The sequence below is a fragment of the Amblyraja radiata genome, chromosome 9, assembly GCF_010909765.2.
Source record: "Amblyraja radiata isolate CabotCenter1 chromosome 9, sAmbRad1.1.pri, whole genome shotgun sequence".
Taxonomy (NCBI): Eukaryota; Metazoa; Chordata; class Chondrichthyes; order Rajiformes; family Rajidae; genus Amblyraja; species Amblyraja radiata.
In genome coordinates this window covers 47,639,321-47,662,090 of record NC_045964.1, presented here as the reverse complement: position 1 = coordinate 47,662,090, position 22,770 = coordinate 47,639,321, and the positions used below count along the sequence as shown (strand labels likewise).

Sequence of the window (22,770 nt, the reverse complement as noted above, 5' to 3'; positions counted from 1 at the left end):
ACCTCCAGGTAAGTAAACTTACTCTGAGGTCGTATTTTGGAACCCTTGTGCTGCTTTACCTTACAGAAATGTGAACAAGGGAAGACAATCAAAGAAGCTCGTACCCCGTCCGACTGCGATGGACCAGGAGGGTCCCAGCAGTGGGGGGCGACCGGCGGCACCTGGACCGCGGTCCACAGTCACTGACAATATTCCCGTAAAGCCAAGCCCAGCGCCGCTAGCACCACAGCTTGAACAACCGCAGCAGGCTGGAGGCAAGGCTAAACGGAAGTAGGACCGGCCGGTTTACTCGGATGAGTCCGGTGCGGAAGACTCACCGCCCGAGAGCGGCAAAGATGGCCGGATCATTGAATGGGGGAAGGCTGAATATTAGTGGGGTGGGGATCAGTGGGTGCGATGGATGTGGGCAGGGATTGGAGGTTGGGACATAAGATCAACTGTTGCTGTTGGTCGCAATCAGATTTATGAGCAAGCATATTTCAAATGGGGTGGGGTAGCAGGCTTGATGGTTGTATTTTTCGGAGCTTAGGGATGAACTGATTGATGAATTTTGGGGTTGGCAATAGGCAAAACACCATTTGGCCCATCACAGCCAGGCAAACTGTTAGATACCCATCAGTATGAATTCAATTCTTAGGTTTATTATTGTGACGTGCTGAGGTGTAGTGAAAGCTGTAACTGTAATTTAGACAAATCAGATAATATTAAATCAGATATTCAGCAACACATTCAAGCCAAGCTCAAGAACAATAGGTAAGATGCAGACAGCAGAATATAGTTCTCAGCCTTGTCGTGCAGCAGTTCCAGAGACAAAGACCAATATGCACAATAGGATGGAACTGAATTGGGCTGTATCCAATCTAATGGAAGAATTGTTCAGAAACATGATATCAGAGGGAAGAAGCTGTTCCTGAGTCTAACGGTGCCCGCTTTCAAGCTTCTGCCGGACGGGAGTGGGGAGAAGAAAGAATGATCATTGGGAAGAAGACTTCAGAGTCTGGGCGATTCAAATGCTCATCTTGAAACCTCCTAAATGCTGTCAGTGATCCTACTTCCACCACTCTGACACTACATATTGCAAGTTCTGTGTGTGAGGACATTGTCTCTAAAGAGAAAGACTGGTAAGTTTGAGGGTATGAGACGTGAATTGGCCAAGATAGACTGGCAAATGATTCTTAAAGGGTTGACGGTGGATATACAATGGAAGGCATTTAAAAACTGCATGGATGAACAACAACAATTGTTCATCCCAGTTTGGCAAAATAATAAATCAGGGAAGGTAGTGCATCTGTGGATAACAAGGGAAATCGGGGATAGTATCAAAACAAAAGATGAAGGATACAAATGACTGGGAGAAATTCAGAGTCCAGCAGAGGAGGACAAAAGGGTTAATTAGGAAAGGGAAAATAGATTATGAAAGAAAACTGGCAGGGAACATAAAAACTGACTGCAAAAGTTATTATAGATATGTGAAGAGGAAAAGATTAGTTAAAACAAATGTAGGTCCCTTGCAGTCAGAAACAGGCGAATTGATCATGGGGAACAAGGACATGGCAGACCAATTGAATAACTACTTTGGTTCTGTATTCACTAAGGAAGACATAAATAATCTGCCGGAAATAGCAAGGGACCGGGGGTTAAATGAGATGGAGGAACTGAGTGAAATCCAGGTTAGCTGGGATGTGGTGTTAGGTAAATTGAATGGATTAAAGGCCGATAAATCCCCAGGGCCAGATAAGTTGCATCCCAGAGTACTTAAGGAAGTAGCCGCAGAAATAGTGGATGCATTAGTGATAATTTTTCAAAACTCTTTAGATTCTGGAGTAGTTCCTGAGGACTGGAGCGTAGCTAATGTAACCCCACTTTTTAAAAAGGGAGGGAGAGAGAAAACGGGGAATTACAGACCAGTTAGTCTAACATCGGTGGTGGGGGAAATTCTGGAGTCAGTTATTAAAGATGGGATAGCAGCACATTTGGCAAGTGGTGAATTCATTGGACAAAGACAGCATGGATTTATGAAAGGTAAATCATTTCTGAAGAATCTTATAGAATTTTTCGAGGATGTAACTAGTAGAGTGGATAAGGGAGAACCAGTGGATGTGTTATATCTGGACTTTCAGAAGGCTTTCGACAAGGTCCCACATAAGAGATTAGTATACAAACTTAAAGCACATGGTATTGGGGGTTCAGTATTGATGTGGATAGAGAACTGGCTGGCAGACAGGAAGCAAAGAGTAGGAGTAAACGGGTCCTTTTCAGAATGGCAGGCAGTGACTAGTGGGGTACCGCAAGGCTCGGTGCTGGGACCCCAGCTATTTACAATATATATTAATGTTCTGGATGAGGGAATTGAATGCAACATCTCCATATTTGCGGATGACACGAAGCTGGGGGGCAGTGTTAGCTGTGAGGAGGATGCTAGGAGGGTGCAAGGTGACTTGGGTAGGTTGGGTGAGTGGGCAAATGCATGGCAGATGCAGTATAATGTGGATAAATGTTCTCACAACATTTCGTTCAGACCGAAAGGTCTGAATGACAAATAATAAAGGATTCAAATGTTGTCCACTTTGGTGGCCAAAACAGGAAAGTAGACTATTATCTGAATGGTGGCCGATTAGGAAAAGGGGAGATGCAACGAGACCTGGGTGTCATGGTACACCAGTCATTGAAAGTAGGAAGGTACACAAAAATGCTGGAGAAACTCAGCGGGTGCAGCAGCATCTATGCAGTGAAGGAAATAGGTGACGTTTCGGGCCAAAACCCTTCTTCAGACTGATAGGGGGTGGGGGGGGAGAAGGAAGGAAAAAGGGAGGAGGAGGAGCCCGAGGGCGGGGGGATGGGAGGAGACAGCTCGAGGGTTAAGGAAGGGGAGGAGACAGCAAGGGCTAGCAAAATTGGGAGAATTCAATGTTCATGCCCTCCGGACGCAGACTACCCAGGCGGAATATGAGGTGTTGTTCCTCCAATTTCCGGTGTTGCTCACTCTGGCAATGGAGGAGACCCAGGACAGAGAGGTCGGATTGGGAATGGGAGGGTGAGTTGAAGTGCTGAGCCACCGGGAGTTCAGGTAGGTTCTTGCGGACTGAGCGGAGGTGTTCGGCGAAACGATCGCCCAACCTCCACTTAGTCTCACCGATGTAAATCAGCTGGCATCTAGAGCAGCGGATGCAGTAGATGAGGTTGGAGGGGATACAGGTGAACCTATGTCGCACCTGGAAGGACTGCTTGGGTCCTTGAATGGAGTCGAGGGGGGAGGTAAAGGGACAGGTGTTGCATTTCTTGCGGTTGCAACGGAAAGTGCCCGGGGAGGGGGTGTTACGGGAGGGAAGGGAAGAATTGACAAGGAAGTTGCGGAGGGAGCGGTCTTTGCGGAAGGCAGACATGGGGGGAGATGGGAAGATGTGGTGAGTGGTGGGGTCACGTTGGAGGTGGCGAAAATGGCGGAGGATGATTTGTTGTATTTGCCGGCTGGTGGGGTGAAAGGTGAGGACTAGGAGGACTCTGCCCTTGTTGCGAGTGCGGGGATGGGGAGAGAGAGCAGTGTTCCGGGTATGGAAGAGACCCTGGTGCGAGCCTCATCTATGGTGGAGGAGGCGAATCCCCGTTCCCTGAAGAGCGAGGACATTTCCGATGCCCTGGTGTGGAACGTCTCATCATGGGAGCAGATGCGGCGTAGGCGGAGGAATTGGAAGTAGGGGATGGAGTCCTTACAGGGGGCAGGGTGGGAAGGCGTGTAGTCCAGATAGCCATGTGAGTCAGTGGGTTTGTAGTGTATGTCGGTCAGAGGTCTATCCTCTGCGATGGAGACGGTGAGGTCAAGGAATGGTAGGGAAGTGTCGGAAATGGTCCAGGTGTATTTGAGTGCCGGATGGAAGTTGGTGGTGAAGTGGACGAAGTCAGTCAGTTGTGTGTGGGTTCAGGAGGTGGCCCCAAAGCAGTCGTCAATGTGCTTTGAAAGTAGGAATGCAGGTGCAGCAGGCAGTGAAGAAAGCAAATGGTATGTTAGCATTCATAGCAAAAGGATTTGAGTATAAGAGCAGGAGGTTCTACTGCAGTTGTACAGGGTCTTGGTGAGACCACACCTGGAGTATTGCGTCCAGTTTTGGTCTCCTAATCTGAGGATAGACATTCATGCCATAGAGGGAGTACAGAGAAGGTTCACCAGACTGATTCCTGGGATGGCAGGACTTTCATACGAAGAAAGACTGGATAGACTCGGCTTGTACACGCTAGAATTTAGAAGATTGATGGGGGATCTTATAGAAATTTACAAAATTCTTAAGAGGTTGGACAGGCTAGATGCAGGAAGATTACTCCCGATGTTGGGGAAGTCCAGAACTAGGGGTCACAGTTTAAGGATAAGAGGGAAGTCTTTTAGGACCGAGATGAGAAAATCATTTTTTATTATGGAGAGAAGGCAGGGATGGGATACTGAGTTGGATGATCAGCCATGATCATATCGAATGGCCTACTCCTGCACCTATTTTCTATGTTTCTAAGTTGTTTACCTACAAGAGATCAATTTAACACTGGGCATTTAAGACTACATTGTCTGAGTGATATCACCTGGGAAATTAGGTCCAAAGGCCCCAAGCACTGCTCAGAAACAAGTTCTTGGGACGTGATACCAGCCCATGTGCCCCCCATACAAAAATCATGTGTGGATGACAGAGGCAGGCAGTCAAATTTTCAGAGTGATAGAGCATTCTGGAGAAGATACCTATATCTTGTTTCACTTTGTAAAATTTGCATAACACTGTAAGAACATTAGACAACAGATTTTGAAGCAATAATCCTTTTCAAGTAAATTGTGGGAATAGAAGGCATTTTGGTGTTTTGATATCCACCCAATTCCTGCCTTCTATTAATGATTCATAACAGCTTTTTGCAGTTGTTTGCGTATGATTTCTGACATATTCTTGATGGCAATAGGCAGGTGTGAACCCTGCAGTATATCATATGTTCTCACATAAACACTAAATCTCATGGCACAGTTCATTAGACAAGCCACTAAATTTGATAAGAATGCTGAAAATGGGTTTTATTGTTGTCATATATCATGCAACTGAGTTAATTATCTAAATGGGTAGTATCGCTATTTTTCACTCTCAGCACCAGAGATGTTCAATTTCCAGACTTGTCCTCACTATTTTTTAAAGTTTGTTTTTGTTTCATTTCACCACAATAAATAATGTCCTGAACTCTAAAGTGGTAACATTTGGTCACAATGTGCTTCCAAGTTCAATGTGCATCATCAGCACTGGTGTGAATTGGCAGGATAAAGACCTAATGAAAAGTGAGCCTTGGGTCTCATGTACATACACTGATCGTTTGTGATTTTAATTGCACGATGAAGTTCAATGGTTCTTTATTATCACATGTACTAAGGTACAGTGAAATTCTTTTTTGAAGTACAGTTCAGTAAGATTCTTGTTGTAGAATACAAGTGAGAGTACAATCCCCAGTTAGGTACAGAATGCATAGAAACTGCCCACTGGGTGCTTATGCAAGAGTCCACAGGTTTTGGGGCCACTTTCAATGTCCCAGCTGCAGTTGGCAATAAAGGCCCGTTGCATCCGTCGCTTCCATCCAGATGGTCCAGTGAATCGTTCACATTAGTTCTACTGTATGTTACTTTACTTTTGTATCCACTCTCTACACATGAGGGGGGATTTGCAGAGGCCAATCAACCAAATTTTCTGTTTTTAATTTGTGTCTCTGTGATGTCTTTATTACTTGTTATATTCCGATTATATGTTATTCCGATTACTATGTAAGGTGTCCTTGAGATGTCTGAAAGGCGCCCATTAAATAAAATTTATTATTATTATTAAATAAACCCGCGCGTCTTTGGGATGTGGGAGCAAACCAGAGCACCTGGAGGAAACCCACACAGCCACAGGGAGAACATGCAAGCTCCACACAGACAGCACCGGGTTCCTGGCACTATGAGGGAGCAGCTGAGAAGCGGCTCTCAGGATGTAGGAAGCAATCGATGTTTATTTTTTCATGAACAATTATTGTCTGTGGGTGGTGTTCAGCAGGGGTATGGGTTACTAGGAATAATTCCTGTCTCGTACATATTGAGTTGAAGATGTGTCCTCTTCAGTGAGTGAATGGATTATGAGCTGGAACTCAGCACCTGTGGGTAAACACAAGCTCCATCTGCTGAAATTATGGTAACCGAGAGTCTGAAGTGTTGGCATTATAGGAAGATGATTAGTTCTTCATGTTAGCTTCACTCCAGTAAGAGGCTTGTTCCAGCTGAGATGAAGCATTGCGATGAGAGAAAATATAACAGTCAGGATATGTCCCAGCCTTGCTTGATTATGGTCTCATTGAAATCAGATCCCTTTTGTGTCCTTGGTTATGATCACAGTGAATTTTTTTTGGGGGACTGACATAATTGAGGAAGGTGGTCTACAGGTGATGGACAGAAAGTGCTGGAATAACTTAGCGGGTCAGGTAGCATCTCTGGAAAAAAGGATGGGTGACGTTTTGGATTGGAACCCTTTTTCAGACATCCGGGTTTGGGTTCTGACCCATAGCATTACCCATAGAAGAATACGTTTTGTCAGCAGACCTCATAGAAGCAGTAATCCTGACCATGTTCAGGAAAAGAGGCAAATCCAGCAGTGTAATGACTGAAGTGTTGCCTTGTTATCCGTCTTCGGGAAAGTCATTGACAAGGTCATCCACAACCACCTCCTCAGTGGCTGGAAAGGTGCTCTCTGAATCAAAGTGTGCAATGAAGTTATCAAGAGGTACAGTCGACACAGCCTTCATCTTGTAACAAATTAAATGAAAGAGCAAAGAGCAGCACCAGCCAATGTATGTGGGCGTGCTATTTTCTACCAGGATCCCAAAACAAGCATGGGGCAGAGGCAGAAGTGGCCAGATCATTGAATTAAATAGCTTTGAAACATCTCGAGAATTCAGGACATTGGTCTTTGTAATGGACCCTCATTGTTTACACTCAACAATTGCTGCAAGGTACAAGGCCTTTTCAGAATATTTCAGGGACCCTGTCCCTATGGTAGCGACAGAGAAGAAAAAGAATCTCTATTAACTCTGAAAAGCATCAAAAGAAGCTGAATGCATTTACGTTGGAGTGGTGCTCCAGTTACCAATTCTGTGATAGGCAGAAAGCATTAGCCTCTTAAACAAAAGACTCAACTTCGAGAGACAGCTCTTCAGTATCATTTGATATCCAATAGCACCCTACCAAAAGGCTGATAAACACATATCCACTCTTTTTCAAACAGTCATATAATTTTACAGAGTACAGAAGCTTGATGATTAAATTATAATCCAGAAACATAGGCCATTGGTACAAAGATATGAATTCAAATTTCAGCATGGCAGCTGATGATATTACATTACATAAAATTGGAATTCTCATTTTCAAAATTCATTTTCTTTCATTTTGTCTCTATAATTTCATTGATTTTGTCCATTGAATCCCAAATTCGTGATTTACACAATCATGTTTTTTGATTTAGTAAATTAATTAATATTATGTAGATGGGGAAATTTGGTCGGTGTGGACAAGTTGGGCAGAAGGGCCTGTTTCCATGTTGTATGACTCTCTGAGTGTTCAAATTGACGGTTAACTATAATGTTTCCTTTGATGCTTCTGAAAACTATAAAGTACCTGCTATTAAATGAGAATTTAAAAGTAAAATTGTAAACAAAATGAAAGTATCTCCTTCCAACCATATATTCTGGAGAAGGATTTTGTCCCTATTACCTATAACGAGAAAAGCACACAGTGAAGACTTTAATTGCCCATTTAATTTTGTGCAGTACTCAATTAATTACAGAGCCTTAGGAATCCATGTCTGTTAGTGTTATAAATTGCTAATTACCTTTGTATCCAATAGGAAGATTTGGCTAAATTACAGTTACAGCTCATCAGTTATATTAGGTTTGTCAAAGAAATTTACAAAAATTTAGAAGGAATTGATTGCGTATCAAGCAAAGACTTCATTGAAGAATATCTAAACAGCAATTTAAAAATAAATAGCATAGCAATTCATTCCCACTCATAACATATAACATATAACAATTACAGCATGGAAACAGGCCATCTCGGCCCTACAGGTCCGTGCCGAACAACTTTTTTCCCTTAGTCCCACCTGCCTGCACTCATACCATAACCCTCCATTCCCTTCTCATCCATATGCCTATCCAATCATGGGAAACAAATTCAGTGATCCTATCCAAATGTCTGCAAGGGCCATGTAAAATTAGTGTTGCCCAATTGCTTTGATGAGTCCGACTTCCAGCCTCTATCACTTACGCTTCAGATCGAACTTTGTTACCAATGGCAGAAGCAGGGGATTATACCCGGGCTACGACATCAATGTTTGAAAACGTACCACAGTCTCACAAAAGCTGTCATAGAAACATAGAAACATAGAAACATAGAAAATAGGTGCAGGAGTAGGCCATTCGGCCCTTCGAGCCTGCACCGCCATTTAATATGATCATGGCTGATCATCCAACTCAGTATCCTGTACCTGCCTTCTCTCCATATCCCCTGATCCCTTTAGCCACAAGGGCCACATCTAACTCCCTCTTAAATATAGCCAACGAACTGTGGCCTCAACTACCTTCTGTGGCAGAGAATTCCACTGATTCACCACTGTGTGTGTGAAAAAAAATGTTTTTCTCATCTCGGTCCTAAAAGTTTCCCCCCTTATCCTTAAACTGTGTGTGTAGCCCCTAGTTCTGGACTTCCCCAACATCGGGAACAATCTTCCTGCATCTAGCCTGTCCAACCCCTTAAGAATTTTGTAAGTTTCTATAAGATCCCCCCTCAATTTTCTAAATTCTAATGAGTACAAACCGAGTCTATCCAGTCTTTCTTCATATGAAAGTCCTGACATCCCAGGAATCAGTCTGGTGAACCTTCTCTGTACTCCCTCTATGGCAAGAATGTCCTTCCTCAGATTAGGAGACCAAAACTGTACGCAATACTCCAGGTGTGGTCTCACCAAGACCCTGTACAACTGCAGTAGAACCTCCCTGCTCCTATACTCAAATCCTTTTGCTATGAATACTAACATACCATTCGCCTTCTTCACTGCCTGCTGCACCTGCATGCCCACTTTTAATGACTGGTGTACCATGACACCCAAGTCTCGTTGCATCTCCCCCTTTCCTAATCGGCCACCATTCAGATAATAGTCCACTTTCCTGTTTTTGCCACCAAAGTGGATAACCTCACATTTATCCACATTATACTGCATCTGCCATGCATTTGCCCACTCACCCAGCCTATCCAAGTCACCTTGCAGCCTCCTAACATCCCCCTCACAACTAACACTGCCCCCCAGCTTCGTGTCATCCGCAAACTTGGAGATGTTGCATTCAATTCCCTCCTCCAAATCATTAATATATATCGTAAATAGCTGGGGTCCCAGCACTGAGCCTTGCGGTACCCCACTAGTCACTGCCTGCCATTGTGAAAAGGGCCCGTTTACTCCAACTCTTCGCTTCCTGTCTGCCAGCCAGTTCTCTATCCAAGCTCTGTCAAGCTAAGAATCTTACCTTTCATCTCCATTATCTGTTCTTAAAGCTCCACATCCTGCAGCTGCTACATCCCCTGTTGGCTCACCTTACCACACTCACACCTCCTTCCCTGTGCACTCAAATCTGCAACTCACAGCATTTTGACAATTTTCATTTTCTCAAATCTCACCCCGTGTAAAAAGAATGCAAAGTTTGACCATAACAGCAATTGACCTCACAAGCACGTCACTAAAGCTTCCTTCATTCTTGCAATGGATGGTTGAGCGCAATTTGAGGCATTGGGCCATGAGATGAATGGGCTGTGACCACATCCATAGCCTTTTATTTACTGGAAACTTGGGGCTGGTGGCCAGGGTGGATGGCAAATCTAAAATGATTTCTGTACTGATAATTAATTTGCTCCTTACTTATTTCTATCTTGTCTTCAACATCCTGCAGGTCAACTTGTAAATGCTTCCGCCACCAGTCACCTCTTCTCTGGTTTAAGATCTGGGAATAACTGTCCACAGTTCCCTGAAAGTGGAATCTCATGTAGATAGGGTGGTAAAGAAAGCTTTTGGTGTGCTGGCCTTTATAAATCAGAGCATTGAGTATAGAAGTTGGGATGTAATGTTAAAATTGTACAAGGCATTGGTGAGGCCAATTCTGGAGTATGGGGTACAATTTTGGTCGCCTAATTATAGGAAGGATGTCAACAAAATAGAGAGAGTACAGAGGAGATTTACTAGAATGTTGCCTGGGTTTCAGCAACTAAGTTACAGAGAAAGGTTGAACAAGTTAGGGCTTTATTCTTTGGAGCGCAGAAGGTTAAGGGGGGACTTGATAGAGGTCTTTAAAATGATGAGAGGGATAGACAGAGTTGACGTGGATAAGCTTTTCCCACTGAGAGTAGGGAAGGTTCAAACAAGGGGACTTGACTTGAGAATTAAGGGACAGAAGTTTAGGGGTAACATGAGGGGGAACTTCTTTACTCAGAGAGTGGTGGCTGTGTGGAATGAGCTTCCAGTGAAGGTGGTGGAGGCAGGTTCGTTTTTATCATTTAAAAATAAATTGGATAGTTATATGGACGGGAAAGGAATGGAGGGTTATGGTCTGAGCGCAGGTATATGGGACTAGGGGAGAATACGTGTTCGGCATGGACTAGAAGGGTCGAGATGGTCTGTTTCCGTGCTGTAATTGTTATATGGTTATATTATATGGAAGACCTTCTTTTCCAATCTACTTACAGTTTGGATACGACAAGCATCAATGATCCTGTGTCAGTTCAGGAAATGAATAGTGACACAGCTGGCAAAGCTGCTACTTCCAGACTCAGGTACACCTTCTTCTCCTCTGTTATCAAACTTCTAAACAGTCCTTCCATAAGCTAGGGGACAGCCCCGATCCTCCAACCTACTGTAGCTCATTGTGGATATTGAACTTTTCCCCTGGAACTGTTATACTATAATGCAGAGAACTATTTGCTCTCTAGCTTTCTCTTCGTTCTACCTTTTGTTTTTTGAGTTTGGCTTGATTGTATTCATATCATAGAGTCATAGAACCATATAGCATGGGAACAGGCCCTTCGGCCCAACTCTTCCATGCTAACCAAAATGGCCCATCTAAGCTAGTCCCAATTGCCCGCATTTGGTCCATATCCCTCTAAACCTATTCTCTCCAAGTTCAAGTTCACATTTATTGTCACATGCACCAATTGGTACAGTGAAATTTGAGTTACTTTACAACCATATGAATAAAAAGAACACAATGCACAATAGAGTTTAACATAAACATCCACCACAGTGGAATGAACATTTCTCACTGTGATGGAAGGCAATAAAGTTCAGTCATCTTCCTCTTTGTTCATCCATACACCTGTTCAAGTGTACTTTTAAATGCTGTTATAGCACCTCCCTCAACAACCTGCTCTGGCAGCTCATTCCAGAACTGCCAGATATCCACCATCCTCTGAGTGAAAATGTTGCCCATCAGGTTCCTATTAAATCTTTTCTTTCTCCTCTTAAACTTATGTCCTCTGGTTCTTGATTCCCCTAGGGTAAAAGATTCCATGCATTCACCCTATATTTTCCCCTTATGATTTTATAAAGCTCTACATAATCACTTCTCAGCCTCCTCGCTCCAAGGAATAAAGTCCTATCCTGCCCAACCCTTTCTTACAGCTCAGACTGCTACAGCTAATGGGCCTGTTCCACTTAGGTGATTTTTTCAGCGACTGCCGGCGACTGTCATAGTCGTAGCAGGTCGCCGATAAACCGGGGACTGGACCCCCCTACGACAATGTCAATGACAATGTCTACAACAACCTACCTCCTAGTCGATGTCAAGCAACGGCAAGCTACCGACAACCGGTGACCCATAGGACGTCCACCTACGACCACACCTATGACAACCTACGTCCACCCGTGACTAGCTACGACAAGATAAGACAATTCAGTCACCGGTACCTTTCGCCGGTTGACGTAGGTTGACGTAGGTAGTCGCCAATGGAATTCACTGAAGTCAGCACCGGCGACAACCTACTTCATCCTGGCAACAACCTACGTCATCCTGGCGACAGCACTACGTCAGGCTACGATCGTTGGCATCAAGCCCACGGTGCCGACTGTCGCCGAAAAGTTTTGAACATTTCAAAATCCAGCGGCGACCAGAAAAAAGGTACGGCTCTTTGGGAAACTGAGGAGACCATACAGGCCACACCCCGGCAACCATATGGCGACATCCTAGTCGCCTGTAGTCACCTAAAAATCGCCTAAGTGGGACAGGGGCATTACTTTGGGTAAAAGCATTCACCCTATCTATTTGTTTCAAGATTTTATACAGGTCTAAAAAAATCATTCCTCAGCCTTCTAAAATTCCAAGGAATAATATCCTACCTTGCCCAACCTCTCCCTATAGCTCAGCCCATCTAGTCCTGGAACATCCTCATAAATCCTCACTGCACTCGTTCCAGTTTATCGACCAAAACTGAACACAGTACTCCAAATGTGGCCTCAACAACATCTTGTACAATTGGAACATGACATCCCAACTTCTGTACTCTATACCCTGACTGATGTAGGGCAATGTACTGAGAGCCTATTTTTTTACCACCCTTTCTACCTGTGATGCCGCTTTCAGGGAACAATGCACCTGCACTCCTAGATCCCTCTGTTTTACTTCGGAGTCACGTGAGTGACTACGTGAAGAACCCCACCAGGGCGCATGCGTGTCATATCGCTACACGCATTGCAACGAGTCACAGCAGGGGGAACGACGTTCCACTTAGCGGCAAAAATTGAAAGCCGAGAACAGCAGGTAAGGAGACTCTGCGTTCCAGAATTGAAAGTCGGGAACAGCAGGTAAGGAGACTCTGCGTTCCTTCCACTTACCTTACAGGTGGAGACATGGACCAGATCCACGAAGGCTGCGGGAAAGCTGGCGGGGGAGAACCACGGAGTTGCGTGGTTGGGTGGTGCGGAGTTGCTCCACCCTTGATCATATACTCAACTGGTATCTCTTCTCTAATCTTACTATGTTTAGTCATTACAGTTATCTGTGATTTCACACCGCTGCTTTGAAGAATGACACGCATGCGTCCTGGCGGGGTTCTTCACGTATTCCCTCAACGTTACTCCTCATAAAATAACGATCAAACTTCAAACTAGTAAGTTCTCGTTTAATCTTACTATTCTACAATACTCCCCATGGCCCGTCATTCACTATGAAATTCCTGCCCGATATTGACTTTCCGAAAAGCAACACCTCAAACTTACCTGCATTAAACGCCATTAGCCTTTCCACGCCCCACTTGCCCAAGAGCCGCTGTAATTTTTGATAACCATCTTCACCGTCTACAATACCATCTACTTTAGTGTGTCAACTGCAAACTTACTAATCATGCCTTATAAATTCTCATCCAAATCATTGATATAAACCATAAAGAACAATCCCTGAGGCACACTACTTTCACAGGCCCCCAGTGCAAAAAGCACCCTGCCACCACCACCTTCTGCTTTCTTCCATGAAGCCAATCTGTATCCAGTTAGCTACCTCTCCCTGGCCCCCCAATATTATCGATGGCACTCAAACAAACTCAAACACCCAGCATTTAGCGTCATAGTGTCACAGAGTCATACAGTGTGGAAACAGGCCATTTGGTCCAACTTTCCCACATTGGCCAACATGTCTCAACTGCACTTGTCCCACCTGCCTGCATTTGGTTCATATCCCTCCAAACATGTCCTATCCATGTACCTGTCTAACTGTTTCTTAAACGTTGGGATAGCCCCAACCTCAACTACCTCCTCTGGCAGCTTGTTCCGTACCCCCACCACCCTTTGTGTGAAAAATTTACCCCTCGGATTCCTATTAAATCTTTTCCCCTTCACCTTGAACATATGTCCTCTGGTCCTCGATTCTCCTACTCTGGGCAAGAGATTCTGTAGCACTGTGATTCAATGGCACTCAAACAAAAGCTTTTCACTGTACCTCACTACATGTAATAATAAAAAAACTAAACCTTAACCTCACAGCATCAGGGGCCCAGGTTCAGTCCTAACCTCCAGTGATGTTTGTGTGGGGTTTGCACATTCTCCCGGTTACTCATGAGGTTCACCTCACATCCTAATCTGGGGGTAATTAATGGGAGTGTGAGGAGCATGAATCGGGATTAATGCAGAAATAGTTCTTGCTAGTTGGCAGCAATTCATTGAGCTGTATCTATGCTGTATGATTCCATGTCTCTCAGAAGATTCAGTCCCAATCAATCTGGCCCAGGCTGGCTGCAGCTCAGAAAATAGCAGAACGCACATTAATCTAATAGTCATATTTATTTCATTGTTGTAAGATTGCAAAGGACAAATAACGCAATAGGATGGCAGTTAAGAACCGTACTAATGGTATAGAGCACAGAAATAACCGTCAGGAATATACGAAAAATATGAGATTGTTGCTCAACAATTTAATAAAATGTATCTATTGATCGTTGCCTTAAAACGACAGCCTCTGAGACAATTCTGTATAAACCTGTTTGTCTGCGACTATTATTTTAAAAAGCCTCATTCCGCTGGTACTGGAGCAGTAAGGAGAATTACAACTGAACGTTTTAAGTATTTATGTATTAATCTTCAATGGAAATAATTTGATGACTATTGTGTGAATTAGTGAAATGCTTCCTTTTGCAACATGGCAAACGTCATCTGCAATGTAAACAGTATGCTTTCTCCTGAGGTGATCCTGATCAAATTTTATTGTGGGTAAACAAATCAGATGCTACACTGATGCATTCCAATATAATTTGCAGCATTAGGTTTAGTGCCTGTAGGGGCAAAGAATAATACTGTATGTAGTGCTTTTTGCAAGGAAAATGTTGATGATGGTGTCTTTAGTATTCATTTAGCATCTTAGAATGTGTAAAATATGAAGGCTCCCAGTGCAAAACTTTGAAAGTAGAGGAGTGAAATGGTGTTGCAGAACACAAAATTGTTTTAAACTACAAATTACAAATGAAAAATGAATTCTATCAAATTCAAAAATAGATTTTGTTTTGTATAATAAAAAAGAGATTGGGGAAAATTAAAATAGTTTCTTATTTTATGGGTAAACACTGATGATTACTGAAAAGTGGCAGAAATATTTCTCAGCCTTCTCCAAAGAAGACAGCAAAATAAGTATTTCATTCGAGCTTTAAATGAATGAAGTTGAGATGGAATTTGACAACTCAGATGCATGTTCTGTGTAAGTCTGAGGAATCAAAAAGGGGAATTAGCAGAGTCGCACATCCATTGACATAATTCTATAGCAGAGGGATATTGGCACAGGATTTTTTGACAGCTGATTTTGCTGTATACTAAGAGGATGAACAGAACTGTAGAGAGTGGTGGACTCAGCCCCTTCTATCAAGGGCACAGCCTTCCTTTTTTTTTAGATTTAAAATGTTTATTTGCATTTCAAAAAACACTCTGCAATCCAAGGGGCCTAACAAAATGGCAGGTTACATTCAACTTAAATGAACACAGGTCCTTGGTATATTTGTTCTATTCACAGGCATTATTAGGATTCCTACAGTCTTGTCCAAGCTCCTCTTGACATGCAAGCTATTGAGTGCCATCAGAAGTCAAGCCAGACAGATGGTCAGTAGTTCAATTCGTTATTTTGCTTTCGAAAGACCAGGAAGGAAAAGTAGGGGGGAGGGGGGGGGGCAGTGAAAGGGGTAATGGGGTATGGAAGGAGCCAACCAGTACTGTATTGTACTTCCGGTGGCGCTGGTGTCAGCTGCCTCCACCTACAGCCCGGTATCTTTTTGTTTTTTTGTTTTTTTGTTTTTGTTAAAGTGTGTTTTTGATGTTTTTTTTAATGTCTTTATGTGGGGGAAGCGGGCACGGTAAGGGGGATACCGTCCTTCAGTCGCATCCTGGAGAGGACGCGACTATTATTCGAGTTGCGTCCTCGGCCCCCCCCCCCCAGCGGCCTACCTACCTGGATTGGCGCGGCCATTCCTGCCGGGATCGACCAGAGCTCCAGCAGCGGCGGGACAGCGCTGATACATCGCGGGGCTGGCGATGCCTTACCGGGGATCGCCGTCTGGAGCCCGGAGTGCTGGACCTGCGGCACCGACATCCTGGAGCTGTGGTTCGCGGAGCTCCCAACGCGGGCGGCGCTGACAAACATCGTGGGGTCCTGCGACTCTGCCCGGCTCGGCCTGCGGACTCGGGAGCTGCGGACTCCGGCTGTGGGAGGCGGCTGATTGGGAGGTCTGGGCCGCCGAGGAGGAGGATGTTCACCGTCGGGGTTCGACGTCGGCGTTCCACCAGCCCGGCGAGAGGGCCTGCGCATCGGGCCACCCGGGGCAGCGACTGCGGGTGCTAGGAAGGCCTCGACCATGAGTGAACAACTGGGAAGATCGGAGGGGAGGCTGGCTGAACTATGGTGCCTTCCTCACCTTGGTGCCACTGTGTTATGTTGTGTCGTGGACTTTCAGTGTTTGTGCTTTTTTTTAAATTCTATTTTATTTTAATATGTTTTATTATTTATTATTATTTATTTATTTTTATGATACTGCCTGTAAGGGAAATTCATTTCGTTGTCTCTAACTGAGACAATGACAATAAATTTGAATACAATACAATACAATACAGTTCATTCAATCCGATCATACTGCATCCAAGAAAGTTTTGTTTTACTTTTTTACAAAGATATATAGCTAGAAGGCAATGCTTGTGGAATGTACAGCACAGATCAGAAAGCCATCTCATTTTCCTGATGCTTCTTCTTTTGCCGCTTTCTTATCTTGGTCAATAGTGGCTTGGTCGGGCAAGGCGGTCTTTTCATTCGTCTGAGTGGTATTGAGCTTATCCTTTTCGAAGTGAGGAAATCTTTGACATTTCCCTTCATATTTCTGTTGAGCTAGTATGTTGGGTACTGGTTTCCAGAGGGCTAGTATGGAGTTTGTGGGCAGAATGGAATTTTGGGCTGGCAGCTCAGTCACTGAGGGCTGGCAGGTCAGTCACTGAGGCCTGTACTGACAGGGGGAGGGCACCAAAATGCGTGGTGTTGCTGAAGACATCTGGAAGAGTTCTGTCCACAACTTCAAAGCATTCTCTCCTAATCATTGGACATTCATCCCAAACAATGACTTTCACTTGCCTCGTGAAATGTGCCATCTTAGAGTTCTTCTCGATGTTGCACAATGTATCCTCGGCCACTTGGATGGATATCTTGAATCGAGAATGTGTAGTTCTTCCACCAGGCAGAAATGTAGCTGCTATCCTAGAGGATACTACAGCAATAGCCACATCACCTTGACCTCTAACATTTCCTGACATGATGTTGAAAAAGCAGCCTAAAGACAATTTCAGTTAATGAGCACTGAAGATTTTGTGCAAAACATTTTTTTGAGGTAGGGGCTGTCGGCGTGGGGTGGGGGGTGGTAAACATTGTGCAGCCAAGGGAGGGGCACAGCTTCAGGCGGGGGTTGTCGTGAACTGATGAGAAGGGGGTGGGGTGTCCTCATGCAGGGGATGTGGACGGCTTCAGTAGGGGGTGCATCCTATAGCCATGCGGAGGGCAGCGTCTTGAGGTGGGGGATGTCAGTGGAGGAGGGGGCAGTGAGCGATTTACTCATGACCTGTGGACTCACTCACTGCCTTGGGATTAACTCATGGCCTTTGGACTGACTCTCACAGCTTGTGGACTGACTGATGCCCGACTTCTGGAGTCACGTCCGACTTTTGTAAACTAAAAACTGTAACATCTACATTGAGGAACAGCTTCTTCCTGACAGCCATCACGCTATTAAACATAACAAATAAGCTCTGAACTACGAAATACTATATTATTTCACACACACACACATATATATATTCACATGCACTAACACACATATGCACACACACCCACACTCATATTCACACACATATAATCATGCACACACACATACATATACACACGCGCACATATTCACACACACACACGTATATATATTCACATGCACTCACACACATATACACACACATATTCACACACACATATTTACTCACACACATACATATACAGACACGCACATATTCACACACACATATTCACTCACACACGTGTTCAGACACACACATGTACACACACACACATGTACACACACACACACACATATATTCACACACATACATATTCACACACACACACACACACACACACACACACATATTCACACACACACATATAGGGAGGTTTCATGGCAGTCGGGTCACGCTACACCAAATGGATTACACGCGATGTACTGCTGGTAGGCACTTACCATTGTTTCCAACTCCATCTTCCAGGGAGATGCTTAGCGAACATTGGCCGTTTGCTCACTGCATTTCATCAACACTAAAGCATTATTTGTGTTTTTTCTTGATTTCTTTGGCAACTAAAAAGTTTCAGAAGTAATAAATCTGGCTGTATTTTTTTTTTTTTAAATCGCCCATGGTTCTCAAGTAGGTTTTTACGTACAAAATGAAAACGCTTCTGAAGAAAAATTTACAGCCAGATTTATCACTTCTGAGAATTTTTAGATACCAAAGGAATCAATAAAAAAAAGGAATAATGCCTTACTGTTGATGAAATGCAGTGAGCAAACGCGATAATTCCGATATTTTCAATTACGATATCTGCACAGCCAATGTTTACCAAGCACTTTAGCTGCTGTTGTCCCTTCAATTCTCGCTTCTCTTTACCTTCATTTCATTTCACGTTTGGAATTCTAATGTTGGGTACATGTCTCTCACACTTACCCCAACTTCCAAAAAAAATTTCAGAGCACAAATTCAACATTTTGGCGGTTTTTAACAGATAGGAAAGTACGTGTTTCTTGCATTAATAACATATACTGGAAGTGACGGATGTCTTCCAGATGGATTGAGCGGCTCCGTGCGTCAAGTCCTATGACCTTGTGACCTTACGTGCAACCCCCTATTCAGACACACACATATACACATACACATACATATATATTCACACACACATTCATATATATTCACACACACATTCATATAAATTCACACACACACACATATACATATATGCACACATATATATATTCACACACATATATCCATGCACACACACACACATATTCACACACACACACACACACATATATATTCACACACATACATATATATTCACACACACACACACATATATTCACACACACATATATATTCACACACACACACATATATATTCACACACACATATATATTCACACACACACACGCACACATATATATTCACACACACACGCACACATATATATTCACACACACACATATATATTCACACACACACATATATATATATTCACACACACACACGCACACACATATATATATTCACACACACACATATATATATGTTCACACACACACATTCACACACACAACACTGAAATACACTGTGCAAAACGAATATTCAAATCCTGCTGTAGAGTCTTTTGCTGAAACAAAATGCTGCTTTTAAATAACGTCCAACAAACACAGACTTACCATAGAGAAAGCAGCCGAATATTTACCAGTTCTGTAGAATTATTCAACACCTCGTGCACTCTGTCTTCAGCAGGCAGCGCCATCTTACCTCCGACCGGAAATTACATCATCGCCGCCATCTTACCTCGGACCGGAAATGACGTCACCACCGCCATCTTGCCTCCGACCGGAAATGACATCATCGCCGCCGGGTTCCCAAACACCGGAAATCACGTCATCGCCGCCATCTTGCAACCGCCAAAATCACAAAATGAGCGCCAATTTTAAATTTAAACACAGTTCTGGTCCAAATATAAAGCTTTATTCATGCATTACTCGCCTGAAAACGTTGCAACAAATGCATTTCAATTTACATCAACATTTCAAAGACATCATGCTTTAGTCACCTGAAAACGGGTGCAACCATTTTAAAACCCAAGAGAAACAAATTTGCAAACGCTTTATAACAATAACAAATGCTTTTTATTTTCAATACACATTTCAAACACAATATAGATAGACAAATATACAAATGCATTTCATGTTCAATAGATAGACAAATATGCAAATGCATATCATGTTCAATATACATTTCAAACACAATATAGATAGACAAATATACAAATGCATTTCATGTTCAATACACATTTCAAACACAATATAGATAGACAAATATACAAATGCTTTTCATGTTCAATACACATTTCAAAAACATTATAGATAGACAAATATACAAATGCATTTCATGTTCAATACACATTTCAAACACAATATAGATAGACAAATATACAAATGCATTTCATGTTCAATACACATTTCAAAGACAATATAGGTAGACAAATATACAAATGGTTTTTATTTTCAATACACATTTCAAACACAATATAGAGAGACAAATTTACAAACTCTTTCCAACAAAATGCCAAGAAACTTCAGACCATGGTGAATGGTGAACAACATACATATCGATTGGCTGAAAAAACACATGCAGGGGACACACCTGGGAGTAGAGCAGCGGCTCAGAGAGCCGTGACCCTCTCATGTCATGGTCGGGAAGAAAGTGATTGAAGCGGGACGCTTCCGGGTTTTATAGTCCCTCCCTCCCCTGCCGCCAGCGGGGGCAGCAGAGAGAATGGGGAATGATGTAAAAACATTAATATCTCGGTCATATTTCATCGACGGGAAAAATCCTCGGCACACGTGCGGCAGAGGGGGGCTCTGAGCGAGGTGGCCAAAAATGACGGCGGTAGGTGGCGGCGTTCTCTCGGAAATCGCAGCACAGATCGCCAAAAGCGGTCAAGAACAGAGTTTTAGTAATATAGATAACCCTTATCATTGAAGTGAAGAAATTAATTAACCAAATTGAATAAAAGGAAGGGTCTTGACCTGAAACATCGCCCGTTCCTTCTCCCCAGACATGCTGCCTGTCCCGTTGAGATGCTCCAGCTTTTTGTGCCTCTCTTTGAAATGAATTTAAGTGTTTGGTTTCCATTGAGGAACCTTCCCTATTTTAACAGGGTGTTTTATTGAATGGGTGCAAACTTGCCAACCAAATCTGATGCAATTTGGTTGGCCATGGGAATTATTTAAGGCAAAGAAATCCCTTCCAACTAGAAATCCAATCTCCTGCCTTCTCTCGATAGATCAATGTGGTATTATCATCAGAGCAAATATCAGGGGAGAATTACAAGAAATGCTTTTACTTAATCCATTAAGATGACATCGACTGTATATTAACATAAATCATTGATCTGAAAAAAAAATGCAGAGGCAGATCCATTCCTTCACATTTTCATGAAGAATATTCTTTGTCAGAGAATGAATAATTCTACTTATTTTTCTTTTTATGGTTTAAAAATCGATGTTTGATTCCGAAGGATTTTCACACAGGGATTTTCTGTAAGACTGATTCCAACATGTGAACATAAATGTGGGATGCTTGCACAAAGGATGGCAGAGCAGTAATTTCCATGCAAATATTAAGTCTTTTGGAATTAATATCATAGTTATTACTGCAAAATGGTTGGAAAAAAACAATAACATTTTAGCTCTGGTGAAATTTTATTTCAATGCTATCATAGTAATCTTTCTTTTTTTAATTCAAAAAATGGTCACATTTTTCTAACTGTATTTTAATAACTTCTAAATTCAAAATGCATTTGTTCGATGGCCTGAGACAATAATTAGAGGACTGCTGATATCAAATGTTTGAGCCATGACAAGAGCTCATTGGAATTGTTTTATATTCTTTCAATTTTTGCTTTATCTCTGCATTCGGCAGTAACTTGCAAAAATTGATGGGAGTATATTGTTTGCAGGCAAAGAGACATCCGAAAAGTGGATTGCTTTTAGAAGTGTGATTTTGAGAGTTCAAGGTATGCATGTACCCGTTAGGGTGAAAGGGAGTAAGGAATCCTGAATTATGCAGGAATTGAGGCTCCGGTCAGGACAACGGAGAAGGTGTGGGTCAGGTATAGGCAACTGGGATCATATGTATCCTTAGAAGAGTATAGAGCATGAAGAGCATTCCTAAGAATGAAATCAGAAGAGTAAAATTAGCCATGAGATCACTCTGCTAGATATGATTCAGGACAATCCAAAGAGGTTTTCTATGCATATTAAAGGAGAACGAGTAACTAAAGAGAGAATAAGCCCCCTCAAAACTAATGACCATTTATGTGTGGAACTGCAGGAGATGTGCAAAATTCTTAATTAAAATTGGTCCTCTGTATTTACTGTAGATCAGTCAGTATTAATTGACCTGATCCATGTCATGTTTTACTGTATACCGCTGCATACTCAAACAGTCATCTGGTTGAGTGTCTCATATTATCTAGTCTGTTAGTCCAACCTCTAGTTAGATTTGTTGTTGAGCTTGAGCTGACAACGCCTATGTATTTGAGCTCTGTGAGTTTACTATAGTAAACAACTTATATTTATGTACGTATTCTGAGTTATTACATGTTCTTATATGGTGTCAGAAGTGGGATCCGAACCCACGCCTCCAGTTGGAGACTTCACAGGTGACATCACCGGTGGTCTAATAGGTGATTTGGTCAATAATACCGGTGGCTCTTTGGCCGTTGGTGAGCCATTAGGGTTGGAACCCACAGTCTCTCCATTAGTCTTTAGCGCTAAGTCCGGGACACTGGCGTAGCCATATGAGAACTGCTGAGATGGTCTTGGTTCGCTCACCGGCAGGTTATGTTTTTAATGCGCATGTAAATTCAGTTATTCAGAAATGGCAAGACAC

The 22,770-nt window shown here is 43.0% G+C and overlaps 1 long non-coding RNA gene across 1 annotated transcript; it reads right to left on the bottom strand.

Moving 5' to 3' along the window:
• Positions 1–16,434: 16,434 nt before the first annotated feature.
• Positions 16,435–22,379, bottom strand: LOC116977343. The gene is made up of 3 exons (XR_004413196.1): positions 22,254–22,379; positions 17,310–17,314; positions 16,435–16,447 (listed from the first exon to the last, which is right to left on the bottom strand). It is a non-coding gene; the product is annotated as an uncharacterized LOC116977343 (long non-coding RNA).
• Positions 22,380–22,770: the final 391 nt, after the last annotated feature.